Raw genomic sequence first — 20229 nt, forward strand, 5'->3', positions numbered from 1 at the left:
GAACATTTTTAAATGCTACTACTAATAGTAATAATAATAATACATTTTATTTTTTAAGGTTTTCAACAGCAGGTACTCTTGGGTGAAATACAATTAGAGAAAAGAAAATAAGAATGTAATATAATTATAATTATTATTATTAGTAGTAGTAGTATGAATGTTTTCTTATGCATGAAAATATATAGCTGCCTTTATATTTTAGGAACGGGTTCCCTTGCAAGGGCATCATAATGTTTAGCGGTGGAAACGTTTAAAAAGAAGGCTTGGAATATAGCTAGCAAGCCACAGAATAATCCATTTTGTATTCTCAAAAACAGATTTTAAATGCCATGAGCGTGATTAAATGATGACAGCATTTTCATTTTAGGGTGAACTATCCCTTTAACATGTTTTAGAAATGTTCATAGATTGCACAAACAGCATGACCAATGTTTTAAAGGGGGATTAGGCCCAAAAAGTGTCTAATTTCCCTGAACACGACATCTCAATAATCCAGGCCTCTCCAGCCAGAAGAGCCACATGTACAGCTGTGTAGAGTAACACAGAGCTGTATGGAGTGATTTAGAGCAGTAGGGAGAGCGGTAGACAGAAATATAGGTTTCGAAAGAACGGTACAGAGTGATATACAGACCATTTTTGATTGGTTTTCAGTGGCACAGAAAGATGTAAAGCGGCGAAGAGCGGTGTGGAGTTGTTTAGAGCAGCGTAGGGCGGTGTAGATCAGTGTAGTTTAGCACAGCTCCCTTCTCCCTCTATCTGGAGCAGAGCGACAGACTGCCGGGCCCATGGGGCAGATTCTCTGGCATTCATCCACCCTGTGAGCCTGCTGGAGGAAAGAAAATGGAGCTCTTGGTAAAACAGAAACCCCCCTTTTTCTTTTTCTTTTTTTTTTTATTTTGCTGTTATCTCTTTTTTCGCAAATGCTTGTACCATTATTTTCCTGTTCTTCTCTTTGCATAGTAACAGGACCGATTGATCGCCCTCGTTGGACCAATTTCCAAAATCAATTTTCTCTAATTATCATTCGTTCCTTTTTGTTTTCTTCTTTTATCTGGCCCAACATCCTCTCTCTGCTCTTCATTTATTCTTGTTATCTGATCCTCCCCATCTCCAATGTGTCTCTTTCTCGTTTAACTCTGTTAAACTGTTAGCCTTTACCACAGCCTTAAAAAGCCCATCTCTGTTCACTGGCGTGTTAACGCTCCTCAGCACATCTCTGCGATGACTATGACCACTGACTGGGGTGGAAGTAATGTTTTTTTTTTTTTTTTGCAGCTGAAATCAGAAGCAGATGGATTCAGGATGGCTCAAATTAGCCTCTCTCTCGTGTTCTGCTGTTGCTAAGTAACAGTTGACAGACAGGGGGTGACAGGCCAGTGATGGCAGCGTTTGATGGCAATATGTCTTTGGCTCAATGGCTCCGAGCTAACATTGAAACAGTGCCTCATTTAAATCAGAGAGAGAGAGCGAGAGAGAGAGGGAGATTTTTGTAAGAGTCTGCAAGCAAGCAGATGAGCCAAACCTACCACATGGATAGCCAAGATTTGTCACTCATGTCATATGTGAGAATACAATCATGTTGCCATAAGGACATCTGTTGTGTGCCAATGAAATATGTTGTTTTAAGGGCATTAACCAGCCTTTCCCCTGCATTAGATCACATATTTGACTTTACTTTAAAGCTGTCAGGCTCACAGAGACCATTCAGTAAAACAAAAGGGGTATAGGAAAATAAAGAAGAGCATGATTACAGAATAGTCCCTACCAATTTTGTAGCTATCAGCTATTATGTGTCATGTTTTCATTTGTATAATTATTTTATTTTCCTTAATAAAAAAGCTGTTCATTTTGTATAGAATGATCATTTTCCATGTAAACTACTACATAAGGACTCCAATGGCTTGCTGATACATCAAGCATGTAAACTTGCATCCTTTGAGTTTTTGTGGTCTTTAGGTAACATCTTGGTTTATGTTATGATGTAGCCTTTGACAAAATGTTTAAGTCTGCAAGTACAGACTTTATATTTTACTGTATAATTTTGTTTGCCACTTTACAGCTCACTGCATTCAAGAAGCATGTTGCACTTTTCTCCAAAATGACATATGGCAGTGCAGAGAAAATATCAGCTGAAACAGCAAGAAACCGCAGTAGACTTGATGACTTTTAGAATCAATTTATAAACACTGAAATTGTCATAGTGTGGCAAATTTCACAGTTTAGGTCAAAACTTGATTCTAGTTCTACTCTGTTTAAAAGTCGGCTCACCTGATCAGGCAACCTAACTTCACGTTTGTCCAATGAAATTGAAGCTGTTACTTTAAGTCACAAAATTGGGAGATCGCACAGCCAATTTGTTCTGCCGGAAGTGTGTGATGATGACGTAGTGGTTTCAAACTCGTCTCTCGATTTTATAGGACTTGTTTCCGGTCTCATTTGCTTCCTGCTATTTTTAGCTACAAGTCGCTCATTTTGCTGCTTGATAGCCTACTGCAAATTGGTGTGTCTTACCATTTCATTTTAGTGTATTATCTTAATTAAGAACACACTAGTTTGTAATGCAAACAGATTTACCGTTTACTGCACGTTGATATTTTTCTCATTATTTCCCTATTGGTCTCGCACATAGGCTTACTTCTGCATTTAGGAATAAGGTGGATTTGTATCTACCCAGGTAAACATTCCATTTGTCATCAGAGAACGCAATGGTAAACTTTTATTTCTCACTTGAAGTTGCTGGATTTCGACAAAACAAACACATGACAAAATAGTAGCTAGTCTCTCTGACTCGTTCAATATTGCGTTTTTACAGTTTTGTAAAATCAGTACTTTTTATTTTTCAATTCATGTTATGAAACATTTTATTTATAATTTCTTTATTGTCCCATGACATCAAGAGCTAAGCCAGAACAGCTTAGAGTGGCATGGTTAAATGGGAATTTCAGAAAAACTGTCACATTTAAATTTTTCAGCTGTTAGATACAGTGACAACCCACATACAGACTGGCAAGAAACCTTATATTTATAAAGACAAAGCAGAATTATGGATTGCTGTATATTTATAGCAATTATTAATATAGGTTAACATAAATTTCCTATTGTTTATTGCTAATTCCTACTAATCATAAATTTAATTTATAAAACTAGACATGTTAAAAATGTGTAAAAATATGTAGGTATATTCATCTTGATTTTAAAAAATGCTATGAAAATGTTGTTTGTTTATTTTGCACCTTACAGTACTTACGGTAAGATTTTGGCACAGAATAGTAATAATAGTATACACGTTTAGAACAACGTGATGATAAAGTGACATATTTGGGTGAACTACTCCTTTAACCCTCAAGTGCCACATTATTTTTAAATTGGCAAGACTTTTAAATAATAAATTGAATAGTTTTGTAATGTACTGTAATCATATGATCCCTCATAAATAAATCCATAAATTATTTTATTTTGATGTACAGTGCAACATTTATTATATTCTATACAAGTATGTACATGTCATTCTAGCAGCATAAAAAAGAGAGGGTCTGATAGAGACGAGATAGAGGGAATAAGAAAGAAGCTCGGGCACAGTATTAGCTAGAGAAGGTTTATTATTCTCTGCAGCACTCAATCAAACATTGGCCCTATGAACAGAGAGTAATGCTAGAGAATCAACCTCAGGGCTTCTGTCTGTCTCTCTCTCTGTCTCTCTCTCTCTTTTATTCCTTACAGTGTGTGAGTGGTATCCATCTGTCAACTGTCAGTGCCAGTGAGAGATATCCAGAGCTGTCACATCTTGTCAGCTCTCTGAGCTGACGCCTTTTGCAGCTGCCTGGCCAACACACACACACACGTGCACACACACACACACCGTCCCCAATGATGGCCAGCATGCAGGCACACTAAATGGGGAAATAATGTGGCTGAAAGAAAAAAAAGCAGATAAAAGCTGCATAAAAAAATTTGTGAGCCGGAAGAGGGATGGAGGAATGGCAGGAGCAGACAGATTGTACAGAGGGACGATGAGTCAGATCCAGGCTGTAGAACTCTGTGGATGAGAGACTGAGTTGGAGAACCATCAAAGTGCTGTGGACGGGGGGTTAGACGAGGGGCAGCGGGCATACGGGCAGCATGAGGAGGATTAACACAGAGAAAAGCTCAGAGATGGCTGTTTCAATGGCCATGAGATGAAAGGGACGAGTAGATATATGATGAATATATAGCCTGTCCCTCTTCAACACGCATTGGTCGTCCATTTCTCCTTCAGTCTGCAGATTAATGTTCTCGATAGAGTTTCTAAGACCCGCATGACTTTGGCGTTAGTTTGAATGGCTGTTAAACAGCTTGATGTAGCTATTTGGCTCTAGTCCCAGCTCTTAAAAATGATCTCCTTCTCCTTGCCTACTTTCAATCATTAGTGAAGATCTTCGTAAGGTCTGGATAACTAAAAGCAAGATGTCTTCGGCTCCTTCAAAACCTCTGTCATTTTCCAGTGTCTAAAGACGAGGGAGGAAAGGATCTTTTTGAAGTTTGGAAAAGCGCCAGTTGAGTGTTGAGAGATCAGAGCAGGACATTCCCGCCTGACTTCCTGTCTTGATTTCACTCAACAGGAAGCATGAAGTCAGGTGTGGCCGGGGGAAACAAAGCTACAGCTTATGTTTAAGACATCCATCTCTGGGGCCAGATGTGATGGATTAGTTCACCCCAAAATTAACATCCTGACATGATTTACTCACCCTTATGTTGGACTGAACCTGCATGCTTTTTTTTTCTTTCTCATGTTAAATAAAAAGTTGCTTGTCTAGATTCTTTAAGTGGAACACCATGATGATAGCATGTTGATTTTGAAGTATACTCTCTGATATTGAAAGACTAAAGACAGAGGGTCAGGTGTTTAAATAATGTGTCTTCCCTATCTGACACAACATAATGATGAGAAGTACTGTGTTAGTGCAGAAAATGGGCGTGTGTGAGAAAGAGAGATAGTTAAAGATTGAGAGATGACATTGATGTATATGTGAGTTTTGTGGCACTTGACAGTTCCCACATTTGCATCTGCAACCTCAGTAAAACTGATCTTCACCACTCAGAGTAAGTTGTGTGTCTTACACTGGCAAATGTGCAGTTGTACTTGATATTAAGGGATTAGTTCACCCTAAAATTCAATTCAGTTAATTTCAAGTTTATTTGTATAGCGCTTTTTTAGGATACAAATCTTTGCAAAGCAACTTTACAGAAAATTAAGTTTCTACAATACATTTAGTAGTAGCTTATCAGTGGTGACTATGTCAAGTTGATGTACATATGGCAGAAATGTACGGTAAAAGAAATCAAACAGACGATGAACACTATTAACAATATTGATTGTATGCTAGCAATGATTATATGTTGCAATCAGTCTTGTAGCAAAATTTAGTAGTTTATGTTGTTTCAGGGTTGGCATCATCTGAGGTCCTCTGAGGGGATGGCATCATCTCTTCTCAGGTGTTCGGTCATCTCAGGTCTTTGTAAGGGCTGGATCCAGACTGAAGCTTGTGTAAATCCTAGTTACCATGGGATGTCAATCATGTGGCAGAAACAGAGAAACAAATATAAGACATAATTAGCGTAGCTGCCATTCCAACCAAGCAAAAATTATTTGTTCAACCCAAGCTAAGGAATAATAATGTGATCAGATATAACACTCCAGTACAAGATTATGAGATACATTTTTTGAATGCTTGGCCAAAGAGATGTCTTTAATCTAGATTTAAATAGAGAGAGTGTGTCTGAACCCCGAATATTATCAGGAAGGCTATTCCAGAGTTTGGGAGCCAAATGTGAAAAAGCTCTACCTCCTTTTAATTGGACTTTGGCTATCCTAGGTACTACCAAAGTCCGGGTTTTTGTGACCTTTTTTGAGGATTTATGATGCTGAAGACTGTTAAACGCGTCAGTCCTTAGGGTTTCTTAAGATTAAACATTATGTTTTGTGAAAGTCAAAGCTAAAAAGTCCACACATAATTAGTAAAGCTGTTGTTAATGGGTTTTGTAGATGGAATAATGTGTGATTGTGTACATTTTCTTTACAGGTTCACCACATTTATAGTGCTTTTTTTTTGGTGCCTGGCTGACATATAAAATCACCATCCACTTTCAACAGCAGCTCAGATGTTCTGCAAAAATTTTCCTTGTGTTCCCCAAAAGAAAAAAGGTGAGTAAATAATGACAGGTATTTTCATCTTTGAGTGAACCATACCTTTAATGTTTCTGAAGATTTAACATGATGTTTTTTGAAAGTTAGAAAGTCTGCAAGAAAGTAGTGTAGATGTTGTTTGTGTAGTTTGTATGCGGAATAATGTGTGATTGTGCACATTTTCTTACAGGTTCACACACACACACCAGGAGGGATCTGAAGCCCACACGACACAGACACCTCAACCGAATGTAAAACAAACACTCTCGATTTCACTCTTCAAAAAGACGTTCACCACCTTCAAAGCTTTACGACGAAAGCGGAGCGGAACGCTCCAAAACACAGGCAACAAACAACTCGTTTATACATTCTCCTAATTCCTCTCCGACGGGCCTCGATGTCTTTCTTCAGCAACAGACTGTTGGGGATCACGGCTTCAACGTTGCAGTTTTAAGACTCAGCCGTCTCCCCTCCCCGCTCCTCCGTATCTCTGTGATAAACGCCGGAGCAAATTCAAAGCCAAACAAACACGGATTCAAAGAAAGATTTTTGTGGCAACTTAAGGAAAGCGCATGTTCGTGACAACGTGTCGCCGGGGAGTTTGTTCAGTCGGTGCTCGCTCAGATAGACCCTGGCTGCTCATCCTGAGCAGGGAAGTGCATTTGCTTGATTATCATTAAAAAAAGAGAGATGATGTCTTCAGAAGTCAGAGGGGATATTTATCAGCCTCGCAGTTGGAGACGTGATGGCGTGTCTCTTCTAATAGAACAGCCTCAAGGCTCTGGGCCTGTGTGCGCAGGTTATGATCCCATGAGAAGTGAATAAGTAAAGCGCTGACTGATCACATGTATTTACTTCATGCTTGCCTTTTGTCCTGTAATGAATATCAATGAATGAAATGGCGAATGTGGATGGGTAACGTATGCTATTAGATGGCATACTTATTCAAATGAATATTATTGCAACGTAAAGTGGTGCAGACTATATGACACAACAGATAAGGCTTTTTAGCATTTACATTTACCATTACAAACCATAGTTCATAACAAAATAAAACAGTAAATTCATAATAAATTACTGAAGGATCTCTTTCAGCAAGCTGAAAAAAGCTGCTTTGCTGGTTTGAACTGGTCTTACAGCCTGCAGTAAAACAGACCAGGCTGGTTTAAAGTTTCTTAAAGCAGGGTTTGTTGAAACCTTTTCAACATTTGCCTGTTTGAAATCCATTTTACTTCAGTAACTGACATATTTATGAGTAAAAATCATATTCACTGAGAACAAATTTTATTGTGTGGGATTTGTGACGTGAGCTAAAACAGAAAGTCATTTAAACAAATGACTACATTTGGAAAATGTTTGAAATTTTGGATTTAATATATACTGATGAATCATACACAATGAAACCAGGAAAGTTTTAATAATAAATACGGATACCATGGTAATTTTTCTTTATCATGGTAAAGGAATAGTTTGGGTCTAAATTTAAGATCACATGTTTGTGAATAAGAAATGAATTTATAATTATGTAATCAAAGTTAGGAAGATTTACAGCGATTCCTTTTTTATTACTAGCTGTGTTCTCTTGCAGACTAAACTGTGAAAGCTCCGTAAATCACTCTATTTTTATAGGTGCATATATTTATTTTATTTCCACGACATACTTTTACTACTTCTTGCTCAAACTTCATACAAAACAAAAGGAAAAACAACATGACCTGTTATCAGTTTTTATTCAAAATCCCATACCTGTCTGAAAGCAAATGTTCAGACAAGAAAGAGAAGCTCACAAAGACGGAGAGGAGGGAGCGCCGCAGGAAAGTTCCACATGCAATCTTTTTTGTTTGTTTGCGAGTGTAAACGCAGTTGTGATGAAATATTGATGCTCCCTTCCAAACTGTCTTGTAAGTCGTCTCCGTTCTTTCAGGCTTTCCATCTGTAGCACCTGAGGAAGAGGACGGGAATGCCGGGCTGTCAGGAGAGATGAGCTCACGCTCTCAGAGGCAGGCTGTCAAATGCGACACATCCTCTTCAAGAGCAGACACAAGAGCAAACTTCCGCTATACTCCTCGATCTTTGTCTCTTTCTCTATCTGTTACGTTATCTTTCTTTCTTTATCTGTTCTTCTCCTTTACACTTTCTATTTGAAATGTAGGACAGTAGCTATGGCGGACTTGTGCATCATGACCTATGGAATCAGAGGTGTCCTTCATTTGTAGGTAATGAACATTTTTTACTGAAGTGATATATCAAAAACAGTTCACCTAGCTCATTAAAGCACAAACAGTTTTATGGGATCAGGGCATAATGCCCTCAGGGTTTTTATTTATTTATTGATTTATTTTATTTTGTTTGAGGAAGCCCTAGTGCCAGTTCTAGGTTATTTGGTGCATGAGTTAACATAAGACCAAAGAGTAGAAAACACCAGATTTTATACATACACCAAGGCAACATTTCTCATTTAGTTTAATGATGTATTTAAACTGAGATACAAATTCATAAAAAAAAACTATATAAACATATAAAAAACATTTAAATGACAAAAACAACAAAATCGCTGAAACTTTAAGTAAAATGAAAATGAAAACTAAAACTTAAAAAAAAACGAATGCAAAATATTAATAAAAATATTGGTGATACTAAAATAATCTTATTTTTCAACCTGCAATAATCTTTTTTTTTCTTCTTTTTTTTAAGATACAAGCGATTTTTTTTTTAGAAGTAAATTCATTTAAAATAGACAAATGTGAATGAGCATGAAGCTTCTGAAAAGTGTCAGATGAGGAATGAACTTGTCATTGATCTTTAAGAAGTTAATTGTAAATTGTAAATGAAAACATGCTGTAACTTTCAGAAAAAGACCATCTATTGAAACTAAGCTGCAAAAAGCGTCTCTTTCTGATCTTACAGTCACATTTGTTGCAGGACAGACATTCAGGACAGAAGAAAGAAAGAAAGACATATGGGTTTAGAACAATATAATGGTGAGTAAATAACAGTTTTTCATTTTTGGTGACTTGTCCTTTTTTTAAATGAAGAACAAAATAGGTATTTTTCAATAGAAATGCTGATTCAAATATTAAGTAATTAGAAACAAAAAAAAAGACATACTTGTTCATATACCTCAGCTTTCCTGACATCTCTCTATTTTCTTTGTTTGTGCTCTCTGTTATATTACTGCCGACTATCATTTGCAAAGTGTTGTCTGGCATTTGTGCCTTTCTCTATTGGCTTTGCATGCTTGGCTAGCTGCGCTTGAAGAGGCAGAAGAGACCTAGGCCTTTTTAATAAGGTCCCTCATGAGAAATCTTCCTCATCTGAGCAGGAGCATGTCTAGAGGGCAGTTAAAGAAGAGAAATAGAAGAGGTAACAGAAATAAAAAGATGAGGAGATATAGACAAAAAAGGAAGAGAGACTGATGAAGGAAGGGGAAGAACGTGATGCGTGATTGAGTTTGTGCAGTCTGCCTCTATGAGAGGTGAGAGCTGCTCTATCAGGGGACAGGAAAAGGCATTCAGAGTGTTACATGTTTGTCACGGTGGGCGACATTGGCATCTGTCACGCAACCTTTGGCAACACTTGCAATAACCCTCTCTGTTCCAGAGAGTACGAGACAAAAAGAGACTTTGAAAATGAGAGAGATTTGCAGAGTGCTGCAGTCGTAGTGCGCAAGCTCAAGGGTTGAATCCACCCTGTCCTGTCTGAATAAATCCGTTCCTTAAAGCCTCAGAATTTGAAAATAAATAATAAATGTTAAAGTAAAAAAGAGATCCCTTGCTTATGTATTTCTCAGTTCTATGGTATTCACATTTGGCACTTTGTGTTCCTCAACAGGACAAAAGAATCAAAATGATCCAATTCCTTCCTAATTCATGGAAATGGAAAGGGGGAGGAGGGTTCCTGTCAGGAAGGAGACATGGAGCGCTGGTCAGTATATCAGGGAGTTTTAATTAACAGCTCAGTGATGAGGATTGAAACAGCCCTCATGCCGTTTACCACTCTACGGGACCGGATCAAACCAAACTCACCGCAGCGGGGTTGATTTGGAATGTCCGAGAGTGTTCGAGTGTTCAGAATGTACCATCATGAAACTGAATATATTTGTTAGAATCATGAGACATTGCCCAGGTCTGTTTATTATTATTATTACTATATTCATAATAATCTAAATTTACAATTAGTGTAACCAGAAATAATAATATTAATATGAATGCATATTAATAATAATATAACTCTAGTTGTAGTTTTATTATTATTATATATATAAAAAAAAAACACAATTAGTGTAACCATGAGTAATAATAATAATATCAATAGGTATCAAATTTAGTTTGTTTATATTAGTGTTAGTATTAGAATTATTTGTGCAGCACTTTGGTCAACTTTGGTTGTTTTTAATTGTGCTTTATGAGTAAATTTTGTATTATATTGTAATAATACATTTATAATAATCACAGTGTGAAGAACAAATCTGCATATTAATATGAATACAAATAGGACTTTAGTAGTAAAAGGAAAAATAACATTGTAAATTTTTTTTTTCTTAATCTTTCTTCAAGTATTGCTAATTATCATTTTAGTAGACTTTTCTGTGTCCATTCATCCTAAATAGTTTAAAAAGTAAATAACGCCACCTCCATTGACATCTCTCTCTCTCTCTCTCTCTCTCTCTCTCTCTCTCTCTCTCTCTCTCTCTCTCTCTCTCTCTCTCTCTCTCTCTCGCTCTCTCTGATGAACAGCTCCACTCAGCCATCTATAAAAGACTGGCACTGAAATCAGCAGCATTTGCATATGGTAATTATTCTGTGAATCAGGCTACCTTTATTACTACCACAGAATCTACTGTCAGCAGACAAGCATACATCACTGCATCGAGGACATACAGTGCATGTATATCTGCATTAGTGTATGGTCCAAAAGAGAAAGATGGAGGTGACACATACACTCAAACTTACAGTACATTGTAATACATTATTGTAATGCACCTGTTTGTTTTATTTATTGGGGCATTTGTAGTGCCAGTGGAATTATTATATTTCTGAATGCACTCTTCAAATATCTGTCATTATGAGGAGCTGCATTTGTGTGTCCAAAGCTGCATTTGTGTGTCCTTTCTGTACATTTATTAAGCAAGAATATTTACGAAGGTGTGATATGTTGTTAATAGTCATTGGCCTGCAACCCCTTCAGTCTTGAATATATTCACAATAGAGCACAGCAGGGTCTTATTGCTTTTATAAAACTTTTACTAGAATATAAAAATTTGGACACTAATTATATATATAAACCTCACAAAACTCAGTTCACAAAAAAATTAAAATTTGCTGAAAGCTTACCCTCAGGCCATCCAAGATTTTTTTCTTCATCAGAACAGATTTTGAGAAATGTAGCATTAGATTCACCAGTGGATCCTCTGCAGTGAATGGGTGCCGTCAGAATGAAAGTCCAAAGAGCTGATAAAAACATCACAATAACTCACAAGTAAACAACACGACTTTAGTCCATCATTTTAAATATTGTACATCAAAATGCTGCATGTTTTTAATATACAAATTCATCATTAATATGTTTTTAACTTTAAACCATTGCTTCAGTCTAAAATACGAATCTGCCATCCACAATATATGTTTTTTTCTCTGGTGAAAAAGTAATCTTGTCTTAATTTAAGAAAGAAATATGCACAGATAAAGCATCTTTTACAAGTGAAAACAGTCCAAAATGATTCTAAACAAATGTGTCAGTGGACTCAAGTGAGATAATGCGAAATTTTTCCAAATCTGTTCTGATGAAAAAACAAAAACAAACTCATTTACATCTTGGATAGCCTAAGGGTGAGTACATTTTCAGCAAATTCTCATTTTTGGATGAACAATTCCTTTAAGTAACTGACCATCAGACTGTTTACACCAGTGCAGTGATGTGTTCAAACACACAACAATGCATTTCTGTGAACTGTTCATTGTGCGTATATCATACACGTACACATGCATACAAAAGGATGTAGTTTGCAGTCATTGTCACTAATGGTGTTTGCTGTGTGTGCCCCGGAGATGGTCTGATCATTTACTGACAACATCATTATCCGGAGCTTATTGATCCTGTCATACTGCTGGGAACAATAGCACGCACACAGTCACTGCTTCGCTTTAATTAATAATTAAAGCAACAATGTTCATTTCAGAAATTGTCAGTAAACATCTTGCTCATTTTTTCATTGTCGTCAGTGTTAAACACAATCATTACAGACATTCAAACCGAGACACGATATTGTATATTCTGCTGTGACTTATATTGCGAAATCTGTCAATATCAGCAAAAGTCAGGTTGTCTGCACTGTTGTGTGACCATCATATGACTGGCCTGCGGTGACTATTCATTCAAGTTTCATGCAATGAAAGTGTTTGTCAGAAAGCATCACTTAGACAAAGCCTTTTCATAGATTTTTTGTTTTGTGTTGTTGTCGGAGTCATTTGAGGCTTCAATAATAATTTAATATAATGGAAGTTCATTTTATGTAAGGCATAATGTACAGTCCTTCGGTTGTTATTATTACAAAATAAACCCAGACATGGTGATCAGAGCCATGCAATACTCACATGTCAATATTCAGACACAACATTATTGTGGCAGGCGAGTAAGAGATTGAATAGACGAAAACTGTTAAAAATCAATATATTGTTGGCATCCTAAAATGCCCCAAGTTAAGAAGTTGTGAACCACTGAATGAACCAAATGAATCATTACATGTAGTTCTAACATTAAATAGTCAGCATAAATAATTTTAATGGTTATTATTTAAGACTGTAGCTCAGTGATTCCCTTAAGATTTTATGCATTTATTTATTTAGCAGCATATTATATGCAACATATTATAATATGAGCAGCAGCGTAACAGCTGTTTGGTTTTCAGCACGTAAAGGAGGCACACACGCACTTGTCACCAGGGTAACGCCTCACTGGACTTATTATGGGATTGCATTGCTTTAGAGTCTGCCCTGAATCCTATATTGCCTCAACGTTGTCGCTTGAAACCTGCGCTCATGGGACTCCAGTCCAGGAGCCTTACTATTAATACACACCGGAGAGTTTTACTAACATTCATTTGCTTTCTCTCTCTGTCTCATTCTATCTATTCCACCTAGACTAGTATCTGTAGGACTGAGACACTTTCTCTCTTGCTACTATGAATATATTCTTCTATTTTTGTATTCTGCTCCGTCTGCTATCACTGTAACACATTTTTAGTAATTTTATTGGAAAGATAATGCAAATGTGCTTAATTTAAAAACCTGTTAATTGGTAAAACGGTAAAACAATTTTATATTTAACAAGTGAATACATATGTGAAGCTGTAAATTATTAGGCACCAAATTAAATGTGATGCGTAAGGCTTTTCTTGGTTATGTTTCTTACTTTTGTTATCACATATGTACATTTGGGATGCATGTACATTATTGTTAAAAAGTTTCGGTCGGTAGGTTTTTCAAAAGAAGTCTCATATGCTCATCAATGCTGCATTTATTTGTTCAAAAATACAGTTAAAACAGGGATGTTGTGAAATATTATTACTGATCATAAAATAACTGTCATATGATCCTTCAGAAACCATTCTAATATGCTGATTTAGAGCTCAAGAAACATTTCTTTTTATTACCAGTATTGAAAACAGTTGTGCTGCTTAATATTTTTATGAAAACTGTGATGTTTTTTCAGGGTTTTTGATGAATAGAAAGTTCACAAGAACAGCATTTATTTGAAATCGAAAGACCAGTTTTGATCAAATTTATAATGCATCATTTATGGGGGTATCAGTTTATCTGTATATTTAAAATTACAAAGCATGCAGTTCAAGTAGGTTGGTAAATTAACATTATATAAATTATATAACAAAAAATAAGCCTAAAACATTGTCAGTACATTTTACAGTGTGCAGTCTCTCATCATCTCTCTTCACTTTCTGTCCCATGTTTTTATTTATTTATTTTTTGGATCTGTCCATTTGTTCATTTGCACACTCTCGTTCATGCCTCTCTATCCTCTTTTCTTGCACTCTGTTTGTTCTTGGATCTCTCTCTCGTTCTCTTTCTCTCTCCTCTAAATGGGAGAGAGGAGAGCTCATGGCCTATATAGAAATCCCAGTGGGAGTGTATGAATCGCAGATCCTCTCTGAGTAGCTGTTTTGTCATGTTTCATATCATTCAACTAATAAAAGACAACTCCGTTTAATAACGACTCGGCGTCCCATAAGAGCATTGTTCTAAATGTACTGCAAACACAGTTGTTTGCTTCAGAACATGTTCTCTCTTTCCCCCGATTTCCCCTTTTTTCCGCAATTTGCAGTCACGCTCTCTTTCTTTGTCTCGCTCTCTGATTTTTCTCTCTCTTTAAAGTGCGGTACTGAGATAAAGTGTAGTTGAAGAGTACTGAGCTACCATCCTGCCAGATGAGGAGATTTGGCTCTGGAGAAAGAGAGCTTTAGAAACATGCTCGCTTTTGCAGTGGAATTATCTTGTCCTTTTGTATGTACAATTGTTGTGTGAGTTTTGCTCCGTTTCCTGATTGGCCGGCCTTTCGGTCCTCCAGGGCATGGTCAAGATCTGCTTTCTGAAATGGGCTATGATTTCGTTTGCCCTACAGACTACATTCATATGACGCGTCTGATTAGTTGCAAAGCAACAAACCGAAGTGAAACCTTTCTGAAAGACGTTAAACAATATTCCATCATTCCCAGAGGAAAACTGTCTTGCTCTTTCATGGCTGAGGAGATGTAATGGAGTTTTCAGTTATGTTTCCTTTAAGCTTGCACTTTGTTTCAGATGTTTCTCCTATTGTAAATGCATTTTGATATATGTACACTACCATTTAAATGTTTGGGGTCAGTAAGATTTTTTAAATGTCATTAATGTCATTAAAGGCATTTACAATGTTATAAAAGATTGTTATAAAAGACTGTTCTTTGAGTTTTCTCTTCATAAAAAAATACTAAAAAAAATTAAGTTTCCACAAAAATCACCATTAATAAGAAATGTTTCTTGAGCTGCAAATCAGCATTTTAGAATGCTTTCTGAAGGATCATGTGACACTAAAGACTAAAGTAATGATGCTGAAAATTCAGCTTTGCCATCATAAAAATAAATTACATTTTAAAATAAATTAAAATAGAAAATAGGTATTTTAAATTTTATGAATATTTTACAATATTACTGTTTTTATTTTTGATTAAATAAATGCAGCCTTGGTGAGCATAAGACTTCTTTCAAATCTAAATTTTTTTTACTTTTAAATAAACAAACTTTTAAATAATATTTTAATATTGGTTTAGCACATATGAAAAGCAAGTACAGCTAAATAATATACTCTGAACTTTAATTAGCATCAAGTGTGCTGATTTTACTTGGACACTCACAATAATGCAAATCAAAATTATTTTATCTTCCACTTGTGGACTTTGGCACTTTTTGCACTTAAAAAATGTTCTATTCAATTTAGTCTTTTCTATGGATATCCTGTTCAGGCTTTTTCTTTCCATGAATTTGGAGTCTATGGGATTGAATTGCTGTTTATGAGAGACTATTGAAATATAGAAGTGTGATTCTGTCGCAGTGATTCAGCATTGAATTGCTTGAACTAACAGCTCTGTCCTCCTCAGAATTCAAGAGAATTCACTTAAGGACACAGAGAGATAGACAAAAAGCAAGAAATCAGAGGAGAAAGAGGGAGAGTTTAGATGCAACCCAATCAATATGTCAGTCAAAGGCAGCTTTGATTGATTTTTTTATGTGTGTGTGCACTAAAATGTGAGGGAATGCATACAAGAGCACAAAAACAAGGCAGAATTTCTCAGAACCTCAAATGCCCTCCTAATCCACTTAACCCAACACCGACTGCGCTGAGAAAATCTCGCAAGACCCTTAAACGGAGAGTCTCTGGAAACACTGTTTCCACACCTGTCCCCGTTTCCATTCGAACCAGTGGGATGAAATTGGTGCTTCTCTGTCCAAGTGACCCTGAGCTTCTCTCCTGTCTCAGCGGCGGTTTTAAAGAGAGCTCCGAGAGCTTTATTGCTAAGTGGGCCTCGCCACACTAAAGTAGCCGGTGACTGTGTTTAACAGGACCATTAAGAACAGACAGACCGATCAATACGGTGAGGGAACAGGAGAGAAAGGAGATGTGTAGTTAGTGCATGACTGTCCCGAGGTGTCGGCAAATCTTAAACACACCGATCCCTATCTCATCCTATTATTCTTTAATATACCTGACTCTGCTACAATTAAACCCAACCCTCTCAGGGCATAATGCGCACTGACCGTAAAACTGAACATGCCAACATTTCTTTACGTTTGATTTGCAACCAGACATATCTTATATCACCTTATAAATGCAGACAATTCCTTCCTAATTAGGGATAGTGTGCTTTAGTGATTAAACAATCTGAATTGAGTTGGATTTATAGCCTAGCGGTTTGTGTCTGTGCATTTATCTCAAATCAAATCATTGATCAATTCATGTGTAGCTAAAATGTCATATTAGATTTAGGCTCTGTATACAGTGATTTTATTTGATTTGAGAGTGAAATAACCACTTTAATTTTTGTTTCCGAAGACTTGAATTAAGCCTTGGAGTTGTGTGGATTACTATTACACTACCTTTATGTTTTGTTGTGTTTTTTTTTTTTTTTTCTAGATTTTGGTCCCCATTGACTTTTGTATAAACAGCTGTTCAAATTCTGATCGGCAGAAGGAAGGAAATTGTACAGGTTTGAAATGATATATTATAAGTGATGACAGAATTTTCATTTTTAGGTGAACTATTACTTTTAAAAAGCATTGAAAGCCTCAGATATGAAGGTCACAGATAAAGAAAGAAAGAAATCTGGGTTGATAACCAAACAATTGGTCGGTTTGGACTATTTGTGAGAGGCCACCATTGTGCCCTTGAGCAAAGTAACACCTAACTCGCTCCATAGAGACTGTCCTCATCATAAAAATATAATGTTATTTGATTTTAGATACAAAGATAAAACAAATATAGAAATTGGGCCAGTATTTCTAACCACTACAGGTACTTTACATCATTCATAGAGTAATAGAGGTCACCGGAGAGCTGTTGAGTAACTGCTAAAGTACTGATTACAGATCCTTGATATAAGGAAATGGTGATTATGGTGGAGTGGGTTATTAATCTAGTTTTGTTTTGCATTTTGAGTTGGTGTACTGTCACTGCGTTTGGATCTCGCACATCCAAGAAATGGCTTGACAAGTGCAGTTTTCTTTCTTGTGATGACACATTTCCTATTGAAACAGGAAGTTTACATATTTAAAGTCGCAAGTTGAAGATTTTTGCTTCTGTATTGTGACATCTGTGTAAAATGGCATATAGAAAAATATAAGGTGAAGACTTCGAAATCAGTTATATATGTCAGTTGTTGATTGGATGGAGGCAGATAGGAATGCAAGCTTGCAGTGAGCTTTGAGAAAGGAGGCATGTTTAAGCAGACTAAATGATTGGAAAAGTCTGGCATTAATCACCAGTGAGAAGACATTTTGATTAAGAATTACAAGGTCTACTTTTTATAAACTTGTGCAGTGTGTTTTGGTCTGATTTCCCCAAAAGGGAAATATTTAAAAAGACTAAAAAAAAGTCTTTTTTTTTCTGACCAGAACTGCCTTTTCTTCATTGGAAGCATTTGAAACTCTCTACATAGTGTTTTTAGATTCTACAGACTTCACCAGCACTACAGCGAGCATTTGTGTGTGTGCGAAAGAGACCAGGAAAGTGTGTGCCTGCCTGTTTGACTGTTTACGTGGAGCGGGAGAGCTGATGTATTTATTTCTATCTCTCTCGCTTCCTCAGAGGGTGGTGTATGAAGCTGTGTTTGCCTCCGGCAGATCCCCCTGGCAGTCTCTGAGAGCTGCCATCTTCTTCTGCCAGCCCTCCATTAGGCCTGTAAGGTGTGTCAGTCAGCTCTCGTACACAGGGGCTTATGGGAAGACTGCGGGGAAGTGAGGAGTGAACGGTAACTTGTAGCACGCACACACACGACTCACCCACACATGCCAGCGTGTGTCAAATTAGGACAAGCAGGGGACAATTAAACTCTCTGTCTCTTACACACTCCCTCACACAAACACATATACACAAAGTTGGCTGTGGATGCAGTTGTCTCAGACCTCTTCCTCTTGTCTTCTCGTCTCTTTCTCCAGATGAGTGTATGTACTGCTGCAACTCTACAGTAACACACTGTCCTAACCAGGCACGATCAGCCGCGCTTCTAGACAGTTTACAGTGGGTGGCCGCAGTGAAAAGTGTGTGATGTGTCAAACTTGGTTTATAAAATATTGCACTGAAAGCATATGTCAACAATAAGAGTGCAGTATAGATGCTTATATGCATAAAATATGCATTCTGCAGAATTTAGTTTTTTTTTTTTAAGTGACTTACATTGTATTCAAGTACAGAGCGCCGCACATGGCATACAGGAGAAAAAAATAGTAGGCTAAATCGTGTGCATGGTTTACTGTTTCATTCCCTCGATTTATAAATTGTGTGCACGATTTACTCATTCGTTTCCTCGATTTGCTAAATCATGCACACAATTTATAAATCAGGAGAACTAATTAGTAAATTGTGCGCAAGATTTAGCAAATCAAGGGAACAAAATAGTAATCGCGTGCACGTTTTAGTACATCGAGAGAACAAATTAGTAAATTGTGCGCACAATTTATTTATTTTTTCTTGCATGTCATGTGCAGGGCTCTGTATTCAAGGCATACATTTTAGCAGTGGTATTTTAATATTATTTATAAACTATTATAGTATTTAAAAAAATTTGAATTTGCCTTTTTTTGTTTTTTATCTTTTGTGACTTTGATATGTGCTTTTGTCATTTTTATTATTAACTGTATTTTTATTTCAGTTTTAGTTTCAGTAATATTAGTACCTGCACTTCAAATTAAACTTTTTAATCCAATTATTTGGCAAGGCAACATTTTTTTCCCCCTTTTTTCATCCAATATTTATATTTTATTCCACTTTATTTCAGTTACCGAAAACTATTTTTAATAACTTTAGTTTTAGTTAACATTAATAACACTGTCTAGAAATCAAATCTATGACTTTGGTGTTGCTAGCGCCATGTTCTATTGTTTGAACTACAATAGTAATAAGAGTAATAAACTCAGCAATTATAGAGTCAACATCTGAAGTGAACTGCACAACTTCACCTGAGTTTGAGAACAATAACATTATTCAGCCAAATTCTGCCAAAGTCTGCTTACTCTACTTAAAAACACTTGCTGCCTTACAGACGGGGAAAAAGAGACAGTGCGCTGCCTCTGAAAAGTGGCTTACACCTGTGAGTTTGCTGAAAAGAAAAATCTCTTTGTCATCTCTCAGCAGGATATGTGCAGTTCAGCTAATCATATTTGCTTGAAAAAAACATAGTTTGCTGAAGTTCATTTTAAAAGAGTTTGTATTGTACCAAGGTGCCTAGACTAATTTTTATGTAAAGGGCTAGTTCAATGTAAATTCCAATGCCTTTCCAAACCTGTATGACTTTCTTCCATAGAACACAAAAGATGTTTAGTTGAATGTTCATGCTGCTCTTTTTTTGACTGTGACAGTAAATGGTGACCAAAAGCTTTCAAGCTCTAAAAAGGTCAAAATAAATGTTGAAATGAAAATAACATTACATGAATGTAACATTTTGTGTAAATTAGATTTAATATATATTAAAATAGAAAACAGTTATTTTAAATTGTAATGTCACAATATTTGATCAAATAAATAAGGTCTTTGAACACTGAGTCCAAAATTTTAGTATGCGTTTTTTTTGTATTCATCATCCTAAAAGTTCGTCACGCACAGAAACCTTGCACACTAAGTCTGATGCGTATTAATTAATCCGTTCCAAAAAAAAATGCAAATCAATATGAAATGGAGAAATGATTTTTGTTGTCCGAACTCTTGGATGGACCCAATATTTCCTCTTTCTTTTTCTTTTTTAAAAAGGAAATATTGATAATATTGACATAACGTGAGGTCATATTTATTTTTTAACATGCAAAAAT

The 20229-nt window shown here is 36.3% G+C and overlaps 1 long non-coding RNA gene across 1 annotated transcript; it reads left to right on the plus strand.

The window, feature by feature from the left end:
* Positions 1-5908: 5908 nt before the first annotated feature.
* Positions 5909-18664, plus strand: LOC122140788. Its single transcript, XR_006157364.1, has 6 exons — positions 5909-6181; positions 6354-8379; positions 9086-9144; positions 9995-10087; positions 10900-10954; positions 18014-18664. It is a non-coding gene; the product is annotated as an uncharacterized LOC122140788 (long non-coding RNA).
* The last annotated feature ends 1565 nt before the right edge of the window (positions 18665-20229 follow it).

Source organism: Cyprinus carpio, chromosome B19 (genome assembly GCF_018340385.1).
Source record: "Cyprinus carpio isolate SPL01 chromosome B19, ASM1834038v1, whole genome shotgun sequence".
NCBI lineage: Eukaryota > Metazoa > Chordata > Actinopteri > Cypriniformes > Cyprinidae > Cyprinus > Cyprinus carpio.